Source organism: Elaeis guineensis, chromosome 13 (assembly GCF_000442705.2).
Source record: "Elaeis guineensis isolate ETL-2024a chromosome 13, EG11, whole genome shotgun sequence".
Lineage (NCBI taxonomy): Eukaryota > Viridiplantae > Streptophyta > Magnoliopsida > Arecales > Arecaceae > Elaeis > Elaeis guineensis.
Window position 1 is genome coordinate 69,716,065 of NC_026005.2, and position 20,027 is coordinate 69,736,091.

Below are 20,027 nucleotides of genomic sequence, written 5' to 3' on the forward strand. Positions count from 1 at the left end.
TATTCAAGTCAAAGTTTAGATTTTTTTTAAAATTGAACTAAGACATCTTGCTAGTGTTAAATTTGAATGACTTATACAAGGGACAAAATTTTATATGGATTTATTGATTAATATTAAGGATTGTGATGAAGAGAGCTCTATAAGAAATAATCAAGTTGATTCTACTTAAGGATGTTGGCTTGAGTTCTTCTAGTTTGACAAGTTGGAATTTATTTATTTTTTTAAAAATAAGAAAATAATTTAAAAATTATCTGAATGATTATAAGGTAAATCTAAGGTTAACTTCAATCGATTCTAGACATATTGGATTCTTGAAGAGTGATGAAACTTATGCAATGATTTCAAACATAGGAAGTAGATCAAGATTTAATTTTTATATGTTATACCCAAAGGTAGTAAAGATAAAGAAACTTAAAATTTTGTCTTAAGTCTTATATGAAATTTGAAGGTTGGATCTATCCTAGATTGATCTAACATATAAGGATATTTTATCTTTGATAAACCTGTATAATTTGATAAATTAATATCAGAGTGCGCAGCAAAGCATGATGGATTAAATTGATTAGAAATATTAATCTTTTAAATCAAAAAATATTAGATGAAATATATTAGTTGCAAATAAGGAAGGATTTTATTGATAATGAAAGGATGCTACAGATTTTGATCTAATCTGATCATAGCCAGATAATTGTAGATAATACCAAGAAATTCTAGATGTCTCAAGTTTATTAACAGCTTGATAGTTCTGGTATTAGTTCAAACTTAGAAAGTCCTAACATAGATCTCATATTTTTATAATTTAATATTGTTACTCGAACTGATATAGAAGATTGAGGTTTTCTTAAGATGAGAGTTTACATATAAAACTTGTTGGAAGGTCAAGAGAAGAAAGAAATCGATGATTGTGAAGAGTGCCCGATGTTTGGCCTTTATTTTTTTCTATCATAGGCAGTCTGAGATAATGATGAATTTCGAGTGGAATGTATTAGACAAATAATGGTTCTTCAAAAAAATTGAGAAATCAATAAGAAGGGATGAGTTGAGATTTCAAATAATTTTTGTTATAACAAGATCATGAGAAACAAAAGACATGATGCATGTATATATATATTTTTAGAATATATCTCAAACAACATAACTTAATTTCGAGGATGAAATTATTTGAAGGGGGGAGAATATAACACCCCGGCCCAAATCAGCCCAAAAAGCCCAAAGCCATACAAAAAAAAAAAAATGGAATGAAGAAGACTCCCGCTGGGAGTCTTCTTCCACCTAAATCACCGGTGGAGGTGGATTCGACCTCCCCTACACCCTATAAAACCCCCTCTCCTTCCCTCTAAGGTTAGTCACGACGAGCACCGAATTTTCCTTTTTATTTTTCTAAAATTTTTTCGTTGAAGCCGCGGATGTCCTTATCGTGTTTATCTCAAATACTCATCGGAGACCTCATCGGAGTCGGAGGTAAGCCCTTCTCCTCTTTCCCCTCTTCCTTCCCCTTCTTTCCGTGGCTCGCACACCCTTGCCGGCCGTCAGGATCATCGGAAAAACTCATGAAAAAGGTAAGACCCTGTTTTTCCCTGTTCGGTCGAGCCCTTTCCTCCTTTTTTTCGACCGTCGGCACCGCCGTTTGCGGCGTCTTATCCCTAGGACAGCACCGCCATCCCTCTATCTCTCTTCTTTGAGAGTTCTCGACCACCGGCGATCGGCCAATGGCCGAAAATCATGAAGAAAGGGGACGGATCCCCTATTTTTCGAGAAAAAAAAAGGGAGAAAGCTCGCCGGCCAAACCTAGTCGCCGGCCAGCTTGCATGGTCGGCTGCCGTTGCTGGACCTCCGGCCAAGCCACCATCTCGCCGAAGCCTGGGCCACCAAGGGAGACCTCATCGGTCTTCCCCTGTTTCGGCCCAAGGGAGGCCGCGGGAAGAAAAGGAAAAAGAAAGAAGAAAAGGAAAAAGAAAAAAAAAGAGAAAGAAGAAAAAGAGAAAAAGAAAAAAAAGAAAAATAAAAATAAAGAAAACAAAAATAGAAAAAGAAGAAGAAGAAGAAGAAGAGAGAGAAATTTTCTCTCTCTCCTCTCCCTCCTTTCTCTCTCTTTCCTCTCTCTACCTTCTCTCTCCAGTTTCTCTCTCTAGATTTTTTCTCTAGATCTTTCTCTCTTTATGGATTTTGTCTCTTTAGGATCTTTTTCTCTCTCTAATTGCATCACAGACTCTAGAATAAATTTGAGATGAAAATAAGATGATCTGAGATTGCTTCGAAATTCGTGCGGTAGTTCTGATCCCAGTCTGATCCTATTCAAAATTTGTAACACTTGATTTATATTGAGTCACCCTGATAGGACCTCTGATGATCTCGACCATGATTGTCTCATCTCAAGGATACGAAGATTCTCTCTCCACTTTCTCTTTTTACTTTTTCTCTCTAGAATTTTCTCTCTCTTCATGGATTTTCTCTCTCTAAAAGTCTTATGGATCAGTGGAGGATCCAGATATTTAGATAAATCTTAATTTTGGTTAATCCTGAGAGAGGTCCTAGATTTGTGTTATCAGGTCGATTATCGGTAATTTTCTCCATATATGATCTTTATATTTGATCAGGGTCATGAAGAGATGATTGTCTGCAAATGATATCGAGTAGAATATTTTGTTAAAGAATTCATAAATCAAAGAAGAATATTGATTTTTATGCTTGGATCAATCACCGGTAAAGGTAAGAATCTCTGTACATGATCATTATTATATATGTTATTTTACCGTTGGTTTTATCTCATTGATTTTGCATCGTTGGATTTGAGATCGATGAATTTGTTATATCTGAGATACTGTTATTTATTTATATGATTTTGAGCATGAGTATGTTATATCAATACATATGTATCAGCGATTGATGGCATGATTATATGGGTATGACATATTTATTACATTGCAAAATTTGAATTGATTAATGAAGTCAAATATTTTAATTTCATGAAAATGAAAAGAAAGAGAAATATGGTTTGGACTGGCCTTGTCATGTGGAATAGCTTGCCAGGAGCTTATGCTTGGGACAGCCCCCACAGGCTTATGTGTGGAAGAAGAATATGATCCGAGAAAGATCATGAAGAATCTGATCCGAGAAAGATCATGAATGATTTGATCCGAGAAAGATCATGGCCACTTTGATCTGAGAAAGATCATGAATATTTCGATCCGAGAAAGATCACAGAAATCGATCCGAATAAAAGATCGTCGTATGATCCTGGTAGTCCAAAGCCAAAGCCAAAAAGAAAAGGATTAAAGATGATGTGATAATAGAAGAAAATGGAAAGATAAGACATGAAACAATCGTTGAATAAAATTGTTTCACTTATTTAACATATAATGATGTATCTCTTTTGATAAAATAGATAATCTATAAATGTTTGCAGTATTCTGGACAATGAACATCGGCTTTTATGTGTTATTGTTTATCTTTATTTTCAGATTATATTATTATATTGGTGTGATATGGAAATTCTTACTGGGTTGTAAAGCTCACACCTCTTTATCTTTTTTTTCTTCTCAGAGTTACAAGATGTCCATGGTTAGCTATGGTATAGATTTATGAGTGAGCGGATGTATAGATAGAGTACCGTTGATATCTGATCAGAGGATTGAAGGAATGTTAATTGTAATTATGCAAGATTTTATGAATTATTATTGAAATTAATTGTTATGGATGTTAAGGTTGTAGTGATTTAATTTGGCCTTGCATATTCTTTAGGGCTTGCTCTAAGGAGTGTGCGGCCATCACGTATCCGACCCAGGTGTTGGGTTCGAGGCGTGACATCCCATGCAACTTGACTAGTGTGTGTCGACATCAAAAAATGGTACTGGAGATATGTAGGCGCCATACTTTAAACTTTGTGTTGCACATTGAAACATCTTTCCTTTGTCTTTTCCTGTAGGGGGGATGAAAAAGACCTTGCAACCCCCTCTCATCCAAAACTTCTCTATGTTAAAAACCATGTTCAGAGTAAAAAATTTTAGGGGATTTTGATTCCCGGTCCACATATTGATCAGGGTTTAACGATTAAATCTTGTTGACTTTTTGACTCTAGGTCTCTCTTTCTGATATTTTTATCCTTTTTCAAAATCCCTAAACCTACCATCCCCACTACTCTTTCCACGAACTGTCGATTTTTCCCCTTCTTCACCATAAAACCTTCATTCCCACCATGAAATCTTGATTTCTATCTTGAAAACTTCCATCCCAATTGTACAATTCTTCTTCTTGGTGCATCCTCTCACTCCCTTCTCCACCGTGAGAATCTTTCCTCATCTTGAGAATCCTTTACCACCGTGCCCATCGATAATATTTTCTCTCTCCATCTATTCTCTTTTCTTTCTTCTCTCATTTCTCTCTCCTTTCTCGATATATTTTAGCAATTTCATTTGGCATGTTATTAGAGCAGGGATTCTCTTCCTTATGAATGGGACTATATGAATGCTCTTATGAATGATTCTCGTACTTAAAAATAATTGTTTATTAAAAAATTTAAATTTAAATTTTATTTTTAAAGTTATTCCTCTCTATTTGATTCTTCAGGCAATCATTTTCTATGTGATGATTAATATTTGTCCATAATGATCTTGAACTAGCTGATTTATTAGTCTAAGGATTTTTGATTCCCTGTTTATTTAAATTTTACACTATTATACCATCTAATATATAGAGAAAAACCCCAAAAAAAATTACTTAAGAATTGGTTCTCTAAATATAATCTGTTGTTTTGTTCAAATGAATGCTCATTGTTTATTTTAAGTAACCACATAAAAATATCATTGGTTATATGAAAATATCAAACTATTATTTTAAAAAAAATATTAGAAAGAGTAATGCTACTAAACAACTATCCAAAAAATAAAAATATCAAGTCACACAACTTGAGTTTCAACCATATTCATATGTAATTTGATTTTATTATTCAAAATTAGCTTTTATGATAATGTAATCTAATATGTATCATTTAAATTTGATTTGTGATGCAGTGTTACGATGGCTAGTTCAGGGAGAGCCAAAGAATTTTGTATTAGCCCAACGAATATAATGAATGGAAGGTGCTATTTCAGTCACTACGTCGAGGTTATGGACATATTTATGAAATCCATATCTGAAGAGCAGAAGACAAAGGTGGCTATGACTCTATTTGACCATTTGCTTCGGCTTCCATACATCAAGCAAGCTGGCTATTAATGGATGCATTACTTTTCTTCTAGGATGATGAGAAGGAGGGCTTTAGGTTGGATAGGACTATGGCTTCTTTTATGAGGATCGACATTGCCGTCATCCTTGGTTTGAGGGCTATGGATTATGAGGTTCAATTGTATAGGGAGGGGAGAGTTCAGTCAGACCTCATCATCCAATTTTTTTATGGTGATCATAAAAAGACCACTAGAGATTTAGTTAAAAGTAAGTTGATGTATCTTATTGGGAAGTCTGGATTGCAGGATATAGAGAATTTTACTAAGTGTTGGGTTCTTTATCTTTTTGTAACTATTCTTTTTTCAACTATATGCTACATATTCCAAAGGCATTATATCCACATCTTGATGATTTAGATCATCTAGGATCATATAGTTGGAGTCTTACAATTTTTTTTTTCCTTCGATAGTAGATTCCTAGTCTAGCAAAGAGTGTGCACATAAGAAACATGACTGGAAGAGGCTCAGCTGGCTATATGGATGGATGTATGGTGGTTTTGGTGGTAAGCTTATATATGTTTACTTTCAATTTAATTATTTGATAGTCAATCTAATATAGTATCATTACTTTAATGCAGTACACAATTAATGTAGCATGGTGCGTAGTTAATATAAAATGGCATACAGTTAATTTGTTATGGTCATAGTTAATCTATATTGGTATACTATTAATCTATATTGATATATAGTTAATTTATTATATATACAGTTAATCTATATTGGTATACACTTAACCTATATTGGTATATAATTAATTTATTATGGTACATAGTTAATTTATTATGGTACACAGTTATTCTATGTTAGCACATAGTTAATTTATATTGGTACACAGTTAATCTATCATAATGCATAGTTAATCTATTATGGTATATAGTTAATCTAACATTATTTTGGTATGGTATATGGTTAATTTATTATGATACATAGTTAATGTAATATTTTTTGGTTTGGTACATAGTTATATTCCTCTAAAATATAATGCTTATATTGATTTTTTTATGCAAGCATGGGCTGTTGAGCATGCCACCAGTTTACTTAGAAAGCATAGTTCACCAATCATTTATCCCTATCTCTTGCGTTGGAGCACCACCCCATTCCCTCGCAAGGTGGAGGCAATCACCGAAGCTATAAAAAAATTAAAAAGATTTGAGGTATTAGCTATTGTATCTAACATCACACACATTTCAATTAATGAAGCATAATTTTTTTTTTATTCTTGATAGGTGATCCAAAGATAGAGCCTAAGGAGGATAAGGTGCACCTCCTGTGTAAGGAAGGCCACAGGAGCCAGTTCGATATAAGGGCAGCATGTATAAAATTTGATTTTTTTTTCTATTTTTTTACTTCATATTAGTCACATAATTCATATTATTTTCTATTTGGCACACGCATGCTATATGCTGGTACACACTAAAGTCCACCTCGCACACACTTATAATGCATTTGTAGACTATTGATATTCTGTTACGTTCTTTTTAATTCTTTATTATAGTCATTGTCTTCATATGGCATACATTTATTTTTGTTTGGCATATAGTTGTTATTTGCTAGTATGCTGTTTGACACAATAAATTTAAAGGCATACTTAAAATTAACTATATAGGAACATGCATAGCTCCTCACTGTACATTATTTATTGCATACAATGTTTAAGATTTTTTATAATTTTTCAGATTTCATCATCTAGCCAGCCCACACGACATCCAATTAATACTTTGGAGACACGTATGGTAGTAGTTGAGAGGTCTTTGATTAGTCATGATTTTTACTTAGAGGACCCCCAACCCATTGAGGATGTCGCAACGAAGGATGCATGGATTCTTGCCTTCGATAGGAGGCTTTCATGGATCGAGAAGATGCTCCACAATAAGGGCTTAATGCCGACAGATGACATTATAGGCATTGATGTAGATCATACTGAGATGAGTACGATGATGTGGTTGTAATATTGAAATTTAGAAATGATATTATTCCTGACCTAATTAATCTTTATTATTAGGTGAGGGCAGAGCATTCTTTGTATGTGAAGAACCCCACCCAGTTGAAGTGGACTCTACTATACCTCATACTAGTGAAGCGATGGAGGTAATTTTCATTAATTTGTAGTTAAAGATATGATCTTTTTATTATAATAAATACTTATTGTGTCTAGCATTTTTTTCTTATCAGGTCAATTTCGTGGCTGAAGTGGAGTGTGAGAAAGAGTATGCTGCCATGAAACATGTGTCCTCATTATACAGGTGAGTAAAAATAGAAGCTCTGAGAGAAAGCCCACAGAAAAGGAAAAACCAATATCATACCTTCCTAAGACCTACAAACGTGCAAGGAAGAAACAGCAAGAGGAGAACATAGGTGAAGAAAGCATGGCTTTAACCTCCAGTGAGAGTGATCTAGATGCTCATCAGTCTGCATTTTTGGATCCTATCACTACTGCATGCACTGATGGAGCTAAGTCAGTCAGTAAGGATCAAAGAGATCCATCCCAAAGTTATACTGAATGATTATCCTAAAATGATATTAGAATTAGATCTAAATTTTTATTCTACTGCGATCTCTATCTCATTTTAAATTTTTGAAATTTCTGTATACATACTTATCGTCATGTGATGTTGACATCCAACAGTGGTATCAGAGCCATCTCATTAATGTAAGGTTGAGATCTAGATTTCAGATCTGAAAATTATTTTCAAACTTAAAAATTTAAATTTTATTTGATCATGAAGATGATTTCAGATCTGAAATCTGATTTTCAGATATAAATTAAGAATGTTCATAATTAAAGAGATAGAATTTATGATCTAAAAATCTATTTTAAAATCTAAAATTTGAATGACTAAAATCATGTGATAGATTTCAAGATCCGAAAATTATTTTTAGATCTGAAATTTAGATTAATTTATGTTCATGCGATTACTTTCAAGATCTGAAAATTATTTTCAGATCTAAAAATTAAATTTTTTATGATTGTGAATCTGAATTTAAAAAATGATTATTGAAAGTCATATGATATCTTGCTTAATCAGAGTTTTCAGATCTAAATTTTGTCTTAATGTTCATGCATCTTATATTCTATATCTAATTTACATGTGATGTGAATTTTAATAGATCTGATTTTATCTTTATTATATGTTCATGCATGAAATATTATTTATAAATAGAGATCTGTCTTGATGTGATCAATGAAAGTATAGATGTATTCAAATTAGAGTAATTTGATGGAACATAAGACAAAATTAGCTGAGTCAATCTAAGTTCATCCTGACATAAGGTTGTCTTGGTATAATGAATATCGTTATATTGTAAGGTTGTCCTGGGATGAAAAGATATTGATCAAATACCATAAAAAATTATAGCATAACATAAAAGATTATGTGATAATCATAAGAATTATGAGATAATCATAAGGACTATATGATAGTCATGTGCATGCTTTCATGGATACATTTAGTAATCACCTTGAATCACTACAAATCCTTGGAGTAGGATTATATCATGAATGCACGATTATTTGATTAGTAATTTGCAATCTTTGGTGACATAAAATAATTGGGCTAAACTAATTTGAACTGGTTGATCGATTGATGTCTAAGGCAAGAGATAGAACAGTGATTCTTTACTTAGGACCGTTGCATGTGCACGGAGAGTCTCCCACCAATCTTGAACTTACTTGGCCAATTGGATTGATTAAGTCTCTTATTGGGTGCCTAGATTTGAGTTCACCGCGTATGTTGCAATTGTGCTTTGATTCGATCTTGATAAACCAAGTAAAGATTTTTCTAATAGATCCATATTAATTATGAATTTACATCGGATGTAAATATGTAATTAAAATAAAAGAGATCTAAATTAAATCTCTTCATATAATATTAAGTTAGCAGTCTTCCATCATTGTAAATATACGGGCATACTACTGGTATTGATTGTTCTCGACTGATCACAATGATTCAGTTGCACTGAAAGCATGCAACCACTCTATTAGCATGAGATGCTTTGGGGCAGTGATGGGTTTGGATCCAATAATATTAGGTGAGGGATCCAATGATGGCTTTGCACCTATTGGTGAATAGTGGTCTGACTTAACTAAAAAATGTGGCCAATAACTATTAGGTTAGGCCATAGGACTTAGAGACTGGTGTCGCTGCATCATGCTTAGAGAAGTGTTGAATAAGAGTTGTTCACTCATTGATTGACACATCATTAATAACTATTAGGTGAGGTGGTATGCTAATTGGTAGGACCACGGTATCCACTAGAAATCTTTGTCGCAAAGGATTTTCGTCTCTCTACCCGAGGAGTGTAAAGAATTTGAAAAAATAGTAGAAGCATATTTATTTTAAAAGTTCATAGAGTAAATTTAAAATTGAGTACAAACATTTAACTAGAATCTCTACTCTCTGATAGAATTAAAAATCGACTTTCAATTCTCATAAACTTAAAACCTATTGACTAATCGATTAAGTTATAAAGACTGACTTAGAAATCTAAAATAATTTTAAATTTTAAGAAGTTGAGCTAACTAGGATATCATATGTCACCAAACATCTGACATTGATCAAAGAGCAAACAGTTTATAATCATTATTTGATAATGATTAAAGACTTGGATGAGCTTAAGAAGCTTAGTATGTCCAAGCATAAAGAATTATGAATAGATTTGATCCTACAATCTCTTACCAATTCATATAGAAGCTTATAGTAAATTACCACATGAATAAAATTGATTGCATCTTGGTTGAGTTGGTGACTACCGATGAAACCATGAAGAGTTCAAGAGGAAGGATTCCTGTATACCTAAAGAACTTAGAGAAATGGATAAGGGACATACCTTTAGAAGGTATGTTGGATCTGTTTGATATTAGTATCTCAGTAGATAGTGAATGTCATAGGATTTGAGAGATTTATAGATGAGATATATCCGAAGTATATGTGGTACCTCAGATTTGATCATATTGGAGAGGATAGAATAAATAAATTAAAAAATATGAGCTCCTAGGCTCATCGACTCTCTAGTCATTTTCGATTTATGGATTCTACCTTCAAGAAAAGATGGCAAACCACCCATTATAGGATATGAGGTGAGGACCACTAATATACTTATCTTAATGTATTTTGATGTATGCAGCCTAGTAGATGAGCTGGCCGTAGATGATTCTCTTTACTTTATTACTTATGTCAGTGATTTTTACGGTATGGATATATATGTGAGACACAAATTGAAATTTTAAAAATTTTAAAGAATTCAGATATAAATAAAAAAAATAAATTAAAAAATTTTTAAATTTTTTGTTGAGATCGAAGAGGTGTATGTCTTGGTGGAATTTCTAGCCTATCTCAAAAAAATGATATAGTCTCATAATGGACTCCTCTTGGTGCACCTCAACTTGATGAGATGTCAAGAGTAGAAAAAAACTCTATTCGATATAGTTTGATCCATGATGAGCATCACTATTTTTTTTAATTTGTTTAGAAATGAGCTTTACTTAATAAATAAGAGTTTTTCTAAGTCTTTCCTATCATGTCATATGAGATGTGGCATGTTTAGGATGTTCGACCCATGTCAAGTATTGACATATGGATCAAGTTAGAGGTTAGATATGTGAGACTCATTTTTCTAGTATCCTAAAGAATTTTAGGAATACTAATTTTTTTTAGAAGATTACCATGTGATTGTAACCTATATGCTATTCTCTTGGAAAATAGTTGTCCAAGATGGAATAATGGGAGGAAGATTGATTTCAAAAGAGAAAATCTCTTCAGAGCAACGACTCATATTGCTTATAGAATCTATTCATATTGAGCCAGTATATATAGTTTTTTCATCTCATAATCTCCTATCTTACGAAAAAACACTTAGGTATTTTGATGGAGGACTAGAGGAAATATTCCTTGAAGGAGATAAGGAACATGAATTTGATGTGATGAAATATTCCATGAGTGAAATATGTGTTTATAAGAAGGTCAGTGGGAGTATTGTCACGATCTTCGTATTGTATATAGATGACATCTTTCTGATTAAAAAATTATTCCTATGCTGACATTGGCTTAAAATTTAGTTGTCTAAATAAATTCTTTATGAAGGATCTCGAGAAGCATCCAATAAAGATTTTTGAGATAGATTTAGGTCTATGAGATAGACCTAAGGGGATGCTAAATCTTTCATAGAAAATGTGCATAGAGGAGGTGCTAAAAGGCTCAAAGTATATGTGTCCATGAATCATCTAGAGAATTAATAAGATGATGATACATACTCTCAAGAGTTAAAAATTTGAGGCATGTGTCATTGATGGTTAATTCTCAAATTACTTTCGATCAAAGGATCATTATATGGATGGTGATTAATCCGGTAAGATTGGTGCATGGATCATTTTTCTTAGGATAGATGAGTCTCGAGTCTACAGTATAGGGATACTGGAGTGAGAGTGTATATGGTCTTTAGAGAATAAAGGTAATGAGCATGATTAGTACGAGAAGTTGCTTGGATATCTACTCACTCATCAGTAACTTTCTCGATGCTGGAGTAGTGTGATTAGTTCTTAGACCTACGGTACCTCAGCTGTTCATAATGAGGTTGCTGTAGTTTGACTATACCATAACTCAATCTTCTAGCCATATGAAATTTTGAGATATATGTTGGCTGTAATAGATTTATTGTAAGAATAGGATGTGCATCTAGATGAGATCTATCAACCTTAGTAGTTAAGGATAGTCCTATATGATTTATGAGATTGAGTTCTGAAGACCTTAGTCAGGGCAGAATGAATGATGAAAAAGAGTTTTCATCAGATTTTACAAATGACTCAAATCGAGTAAGTCTTATATATGACAGACGATAGAGTTTAACGAATTTTTCATAACCTTCATCATGTCAGGACTCACGATAGAAGAACTAAATCACATGATAACTATATCTAGATGTTCATATTTTTGTTCTACTGGATTGCCATTATATATTGCTAGCTAAGCATTATTGATGGATTGTAAGATCAATAAGAATTATTTTGATGGTCAATAATTCTTGATTGATGAGTTAAAATTATTCTAATCCATTGAAAAGAGTTTCAATGATATTTTAATGAAGATCAAAATATTTTTTACTACTAGACAGAATAGAACCTATAAGATCACATATAAAAGAGGTATTGACTAATCGAATCATTTAATCATGATTTTGAATCATAAATTATAAATGATCTTAATTATCAATTTGATTGATGATTGGATTAAAATATAAAAGTTACATAAGGGACTTACTAAAAGTTAGTAAGTTAAAGGAGGGCTAAATTATAATTATTGTATATTATTTGATTTGATTAAATATTAAGATTAGATTCTAATCAAATTAAATCAAATTTAATTTGATTAGATGTATTTTAAATTTGATTCAAACTAGGTTTATTAATCTAATGAGATTAGATTTAATAAATAATTGATGTAAACCTATTTAGATTGGATTTGACCTAATCTTATCCAATTATTTGACTTGGACTAGGATAGGATCCAAGTCCAAAGAGGAGTCCATGCCCCACTTGATTTTCATAATGTTTTCACGTTAAAATAAAGAGGGTGTGGGAGTTGAGGAGTGGAGAAAAATAAGGATAAGGGAGTGGACGGCACAACTAAGGAGCAGTCTTTTTCCACTCAAGCTCTATCTTCAACAAACCCTAGTTTTGAACTATGGCGCCTCCCTATTGATAAGATCAACTTGTGGATGCCCCAAAAGATGGAGGTTGGCATGGAGAAAGGATGGACGCTCAAGGCTTGTGGCGTGAGGTTGTTCAATGTGAGAAAAAGTGCTTGCCTCCTCTTCATATCTCTTCTTTCTTACAATAAAAGTTGGTTGTTAGAGGTAACTCCCTCTCTCTCTCCTTTGTCTAAAGGTTTGACATGTCTCCTTCTTTCTCTCTCTCAAAAATATCTAAGAGTTGGACACTAAAATCAGATTTGATCTGATTTATTTTTCTTGATCCATGAGAGAGACGATTCTCCTTTTTCTCTCCTCAAATCTAGTCTAAGGGTTGGACAAGAAAGAAGAACAAGAGATCTAATCTCTTATCTTCTTTTGTAGATCTTGATTTTTTTTTGAGAAGAAAAAAGTAAAAAAAAATCAGATTTAATCAGATTTTAATTTTTTTTATAGATCTATTTGATTCTATTGAGAAAAGAATCAAAAGATCAAGCTGATTCGATAATCCAAAGAGTAATCTTTGTAAGGAAGCTAGCACCCCAATGAGATCGAGTTCTTTTAATCAGATCAGCCTCAATGGATATGTGTAGAGATCGGATACTTATGTGGCTACGACGAAACCTCAAAGACATCTATGGACCATCAGATCGTAGTGAAGATCTACCCACACAAAGGTATAAATTCATATTCCCTTCTGGATCTTTAATCTTGTATTTAATATTGATGTCTGATATTTTATTTGAGATGTGATCTCTTTATGCATGCTAGTTAGATTAGGTCTAATTATTGATCTAAATTTTAAATTATTCTGATATAAGATTATCCTAGCATAACGGTTAAAAATTATACCAAATGGTTGTTCTAGAACAATGTTGAAAATTCAGATATGAAATTTCTATTCTGCTGTGATCTCTGTCTAATTTAAAATTTTTAAAATTTCTGTATGCACACCTATCACCATGTGATGTCAACATTCAACACCATCCCCTCTAAAGAGGTTTAGAAATTATTTTATGTATTAATTATTAAATCACTGTGACAGTTTTTGTCTTTATATCGTGTGCTTGTATGACATAAACATTCAATATACTTACTCAAAATTGATGCACCCATCTTTTTCTTTGTATTATATTTTAGCATATTGAGATTCTACTACAGTTATAGATATTGAAACATTGGTGCTGTCGGATAAGCCAATACAATTGGCACGAAGGTTTACCTATTACAGGAAGGAGAAAGGTATACTTCCATCATTTCTTGAAGCATCAGTTGATTTCTATGTCGATGGTGATCACTCTGAGTAAGTTAATTTTATATACTTATTTTTCTCTATCTTATTTTACATAATGAGTTTTTTTTTGTTAATACCTATATATTTTATGTAGTGAGACTATCTGGGTGGATCAAGATACATCTAAACCTTCTTGCACATGTTATGCATTGGATCAGCTCCTTTATGATGGGCCACTATGAAGTGATGTATGGATTACATGCTAGGGACTGATCAAGATACATCCACTATTTTTTTTTGTTTTAGTCTTAATAATTTTTTTTTGGATTTTGTACAGCTCATTAATGTATACTTCCATATAATGGAGCTATTCCATATAGAATATAGGGAGCCTGTGGAGAATGATGCTTTGTTTTATGCTGTGAGATATAAGTATGAAATTTATTAGAAGCATGCATTTTATTTTTAACTAACAGATGTTACGACTTACTCTTCTTCTTTTCTTTTTTGGTGTAGATTGTTGTACTTCAATGCCTTTCAGGGGTCACCTTAGTGACCCCGAAGTCACCAATCAGATCATAGATTTAGCACAACTAAATATTCAGAAATGGATGGCTGATATCCGATTATCATATCTTGAGCATTGTAGATATTTGTTCATCTTGATGAACACATCTTGATATTGGTATCTCCTAATTTTGGATTTGAAGGAGTGATGCTTTGACTGCTATAACTCGATGTGGAGCTTCAATGTATTAGATGATGCCAATAAATATGTGTGTAATATTAATTGATACTTTGTGTTGCTTTTATTTGTAACAACATCTATAAGTAATATATTGTGTTTCTTACCATATATGTGTAGCAATGTTCATGCATTTTTTGTTGTTAGAGTAGAATTCAATATTTTTAAAGCTAAGTTCGATATGTTCATGATTGTCTGTAGTGGAGCTATGATACTGTAGATTGTGAAGTACATATGCTGATGTTTGCAAAGATCCTCATAAGAGATAGCTCAAGATCATTGCATGATGATTTTAAGGATGCGGCATTTTATAGGAGTTGGGTTGCGGAAAATATTTTGTTTCATGGATATTGTGTGCAGTATAAAAAATTTTGATCATGGTATGAGAAGAAGATGCTTAGGACCAAAGATTAGGACATAATGGTTATGTAAATAATCTTCATAATTTATATCAATTATAAATTCCATCCTTGTACTGATTGATACATATTTTATATTTAATATCATCCAAAATTTAACTGCTATATGGCATGTTCGAATATGCACCAAGCTAATTTTATATTCACTGTGTATGTGAGGCAATATAATTGTTAACCATGTAACATTCAATGTGCACCAAATTATTTTAATTATATACTGACTAAACTACTCTACCTATGTATGCCGGTGCTAATGGTAATTCTGTTTAAGTTCAATTCTTATCTGTCTAAAGATGAAACTTTTAGCTTCTTCATATAAGTAATTGATATTATATTCTAGTTCGATAGTTTCAAACTTCTCATTGCCAAATGTTAGTGTGTGTGTGTGTGTGTGTCTGTGTGTGCGTATGTATATGTATATATGTATGTGTGTGTATATATGTATGTGCCGAGATACTTCCACTGCATGCCATAATGCTTCATCTGTGTGTCGCGATACGTCAACTGCATGTCATAATACTTCAACTGCATGTCATGATACTCTTTGCTTTGCATTCATATATCTTGGATCTACCTCAACACAAGTTTATGAAAATTTCTATCTATAAGATTAAGCACCAATAAATTAAGGAAAAGCCAACTTGATTATGTAGAACTATCTTGGAGAAATTTAGTTAAGGCCAACTGCTAGCAACTATTTATTACCTTTTGGCTCATAACTTCCCTACCTTAGATATTGTACCATGTTAGTGATATTTCGTGATGAAGATCATGTAAGGATGTGAAATACTTGGTTGCTTTCTCTTGCTGCTACTACTACTCTTCCCATGATACTCTGCTAATACTCATCTGAAACTCTCCTTAAATCCTAGGTTTCAATCATAGAAAACTTATTTCTTGCATTTAGTTATATAAACCATCCATAATAAAAGGAGATACATAACAAAAGAAAGGATCTTAGGTTGCATTCTCAGGGAAACTAGTTTAAGGCAGGGTTTAGTTTTAGCTAGGTTGCATCCTCTTTAACCCCTATAGTGTGCCAGGCCAAAAATAGCGTGCCAATGACTCTTTTTCAAAAATAACTATATACCATGTTAATTTAACTGTATACCATATTAATTTAACTATATATCATATTTACTTAATTATGTACTACATAAATTAATTATATACCATATTAATTTATTTGTGTGTAGTATTAATTTAACTATATGCAAAGTTCATTTAACTATGTGTAGTGTTAATTTAACTATATACGATGTTAATTTAAGTATGTGCAGGATTTATTTAATTGTATCCCATATTAATTTAACTGTATCATGTTAATTTAACTATATACCATATTTAGTTAAATATGTACTATATTAAATTAACCATATAGTATGTTAATTTAACTGTATGCGGTATTAATTTAACTATGTGCAGGGTGTATTTAATTATGTGCAATGTTAACTTAACTATGTATGATGTTAATTTAACTATGTCCAGGATTAGTTTAACTATATACCATATTAATTTAACTATGTACCATATTTAGTTAACTATATATCATGTTAAATTAACTGTGTACCATATTAATTTAACTATATGTAGTATTAATTTAACTATATGTAAAGTTTATTTAACTATGTGTAGTGTTAAATTAATTGTGTATGATATTAATTAATTATGTACGATATTAATCTCAGTATAAGTTCTTTTATTGTGTTCGTCTTTTCCACATCATCCATATTTCAGAATTCTTGATGAATCCACCTAGCTCTTCTCTTCTTCCTAGACCTGTCAAAACAAGTCTTGATGATAGGAGGTAAAATATATATCTTATCTGAGACACTCTGGATCATCTCAATATCTAAAATTGGATTGATAGATTTTGCATATACTGCTCTATACATGTCAGTCTCAAAATAATTATTAGTGAAGTGATACAAAGATCTACCAGCCTTCTCAATGCATGCACATATATGCTTACATGGCATCCGAGAGATTCGTTATTTACCACAAGAGCAAGTATATTTCTGTAGGTCAACCTTACATGAATACTTTGTATCCTTTACATCGTAAATCATGATGCTTGATACAAAGATGAATAACCTTCGACCTTCTTCTATATTTTTTTGTAATATCTTTTTTGGATTGGGGCAAAGATGGGTTTGCATATTGTAACTTCAAATCTGTTGATCATACATCAATTCCATAATTTGGAGTCTTATATGATCAACCATCTGAGGAATGAAAAGATGCCAAGCCTCCGGAATCCAACTATTGAAATACTCTGCCACATTAAATGTCATGATACCCCAACGTGGATCTAGAAAGACTGCATTTGCCTAATGCTCTGGCTTTGCATGCATCATAAAGTTACTTGTTGTTGGAGCTACTGTTAGAAGTTTGCTGATTAATTTTTTGAAAAATATTTAGGTTTGGAGTATATGCAGCAGTATTTAATAAATTAACCAATCTCTTTCTTTCAGTTGCACAATAATGGACAAGCATCTGCATGTACAACAACGAAAGGATAGCAATGACTTAATAAAACTAGATATTTTGAAGATGTAACTTAAAAATTTAGAAGAATATGATGCATATCTGATTTTTGTAATTATCTTTGACATGGTAGATGCAATATGAGTGGTACCTACCAATAAAATATTTCGGCACTATTTTTATAAGTCTTTGATGCCTATTTGTCATAATGATAAAATGATGCCCATGATAGCCAACACAAGACTTTAAGATTTTTTTCAATATCCGATAAAATCAATCCCAATTATCATCATTTTCTATATCAACATAGCATATGCAATGGGGAATATATCATCATTCGCATCTTTGCCTATAGCACTAAGTAAAATTTCTCCATCCTTATGCTTAAAAAATGTTGCATTCATGAATATCAGAGGTCTATATTAACCTTTTATGAAACCATTGATTGAAGTTTTAGATAAAATGAATAAACATTTAAATCGATCTTTAATGATTTGTACACCGCTATGCTGCCGGGGTTGGTCTATAGAATGGCATCACAATACCATCATATCCTTTTATACGATACTAACCTCTCACCATATCTCCTTAATAGCAACCTCTTTTTCATGCCATGCTTGATGATATAACAATTCCACACTATATTCATGATGAATATCTTTTACAATATCAGTCGACCTATATATAAAGGCATATCTTGAAGTTTCTCCTTGACAATATTTGAAATCCAATATTTCAAAGTCTTGGGATGATATCAATTTTGTAATCCTACTCTGCATGTATGTTCATTATTCATGATTTTAATTGTAAATCTATTTTGATTCCCAAAATGAGAAGCATGAATGCACCATTCACATCCATTATATGCACACTTTACGGTCACACACACACACGATCATTCTTGACAAACATAAAATCTTCACAATTTGCAATGCAGAACTTATGAATTATAGCACGAAGGATTTCAACATTCTTAAATTCTTGACCTCTACTCTCTATACAGCTCTTCCAAGCATCCAACGTATTTCTTTGACTTGATTCATTTTTAATTACAGCTCTTGTTTCTTTGACAACTCCAATGAAATTACTCGAGCTAGCAAATAATGAAAAACGAGATGAATCAACCATTTTATCATTTTTGCAATAATTTGTATGTTCAGCATTATGGATTGGACCACTATCCCTACAATATAAAAGGATTATTCTTTCATTATATTACTAATCAATTTTGAACTATTACATATATCATAAGTACTGTATTCATACTGCAACTACATATAAATGCACAAAACAACTAATTAAAAATAAAAATAGATATATAACTTGTAATTAAATTCTGCATTATCTCATATTGATTACCACTTTAGGAGATTAAGTCAAGGATACACAATGAGATACAAACATCTCAAATTATTATAGTTTTTAACTTCAAATGTATTTCATACATATTCCTAACATCCTTATCCACCATGAGCCTAACCAGCATTTTTGAATTATTAGAAATATAGAATTTGATTTCTATCATTGCAGGGGATAGATGCTTTTATTTTTTTACTATTTCATTGACAATGTAATCAAGGGTTGAGTCTTGTGAAATTAAAATAATGTAGCTCTCACTACCATAAGAGCACACAGGCATGAAAATTAAATTTTTGATATTCTTAAATTCATGACAATTAGAAAGCTTGATGAAATTGTTTAAAATGCTAGATGAGCTCCTTTAAATCCCTTCGATAATAATAAAGAATAAAATCTCTGAAAAACTTAAATGAAATTCCTTATAATCTGATGTTTGTATCAAAATATTCTGACTTAAGAACAATAGAATTTGGGAAGGCCAAAATGAACAGAAAAACCCTCAAAACTTGACCAATGTCCAAAGCAATTTGAGAAGGTCATAATGGGCAGCAAATCTCTCAAAAAATAAATATCCATATCAAAATATTTAGATCTGAGTTTTGCCAAATTTGGAAGGGCAAGGACAAATAGAAAATCTCTCAAAAAACAGCCTTCTACTGTTTCTTCCAAAAAAAATAGAGAAACATGTTATAAAGTATGGAATCAGGGTCATTTTATAAAATAGATGTAAAAAGGTATTTTTGATATTTTTTAAAATCAACTGATGTGTTATTAAATAGGGACCAAAAGTTATAGTTTTGATCAACAGAGAATTTATGTTAGAATGGCATTGAGGGATCGATAATTAGATATCCAAAAATTTTAAGTTTTCCCTCATT

General features: G+C 32.0%; 1 pseudogene; it reads right to left on the bottom strand.

Annotated features, from left to right (window-relative positions):
* Positions 1-16,965: 16,965 nt before the first annotated feature.
* Positions 16,966-19,429, bottom strand: LOC140853163 (uncharacterized; annotated as a pseudogene).
* Between the last annotated feature and the right edge of the window lie 598 nt (positions 19,430-20,027).